Below are 1420 nucleotides of genomic sequence, written 5' to 3' on the forward strand. Positions count from 1 at the left end.
GGTCGACTACGTGGGAGTCCAGCGACATAGCCATTATGCTAACTGCTGTTTCCCTATTCATTTAAATTCTTAAAGGCCTATATTTTGCTCTATCATGTGGTTGGTCTTCAAAAATGTTTCATGTGGGGGTAAGAAAAAGTAGCTTTTTGAGTGAAATACTATGTAGATGTCTGTCACATCCATTTCATGTATGGAATCATTTAGAGCTTGTATCTCTTTGTTTATTTTTTGTCTATATAATCTGCCCAGAGGAGACAGTATGTGTTGAAATCCCCAATAAATATTGTGTTGCAGTCTTTTTCTTGAGATCTAGCAGTATTTCTTTGATGTACTTAGGTGCTCCCGTGTTGAGTGCATAGATGTTTACAAGTGTTATATCTTCCTGGTGAAGAAGTCCTTTTAGTACTACAGAATGTCCTTCTTCGTCTTTTCTTACATCTTTCATCTTAAAGTCTATTTTGTTTGATATCATTATCAAAATGCTAATTATTTTTTTTCTTTTTTTTTGTTTCCATTCACATGAAATATCTTGTTTCCAGCCCTTCACTTTCAGCCTGAAAATGTCCTTATCAGTGAGATGTGTTTCTTGTAAGCAACATATAGATTTATTTTATTATCTTTTATCCATTCATCGAGTCTGTGTTATTTTCATGAAATAACTTAATCCATTAGCATTCAATGTTATTACTGACATCTGCAGACTTAATCTCTTTCACTTTGTTACTATTTCCTCAGATTTTTTTTCTCTTATTTTTGTTTGTCTGTCTCTCTTTAGTGTTCTTGTTACAATACTCCCTTCAATATCTCATGTAGAACTGGCCTCATATTGGTAAATTCTTTCAGTTTTTATTTGAGAATACTTTTATTTGTTCTAATTTTAAGGATAATCTTGCTTGATACAGTATTCTTGGTTGAAATTGATTTTCTTTTAATATTTTGAATACATTCCCCATTCTTTCTTTGCCTGCATTGTTTCAGATGAGATGTCTGTTAGTCTAATGGGATAACTTATAAATATCTTGAAGTTTCTCCCTTGCCATTTTTAGAATATTGTTTCTTTAATTTTTACCAATGTGGCTGTGATGTGCCAAGGGGAGAATCTTTTCATATTGATTCTATTTGAAATCCTTATTTTTTTCCTTGGGTCTGAATTTCTCCATCTTTGTCTATATTTTTTGAAAATTTTCAAATAATATTTCATGGAAGAGGTATTCCACACCTTTAACAGGTGACACCTTTAGTCACCTATTAACCTTCTGTAATAATCATTGTATTGATATATGAATATTTCATGGTGTATAGAATTTTCAAGTGTGTCTGGAAGAACAATATTGCAGGCATACTCAAGCCAGAAATCTGAATTATGTGAGACTTGGTGATGAGATGGACAAGCAGGCAGAAAGACCAAAAAAAAAAAAAA

Source organism: Tupaia chinensis, unplaced genomic scaffold (genome assembly GCF_000334495.1).
Source record: "Tupaia chinensis unplaced genomic scaffold, TupChi_1.0 Scaffold143617_1, whole genome shotgun sequence".
NCBI classification, from domain to species: domain Eukaryota; kingdom Metazoa; phylum Chordata; class Mammalia; order Scandentia; family Tupaiidae; genus Tupaia; species Tupaia belangeri.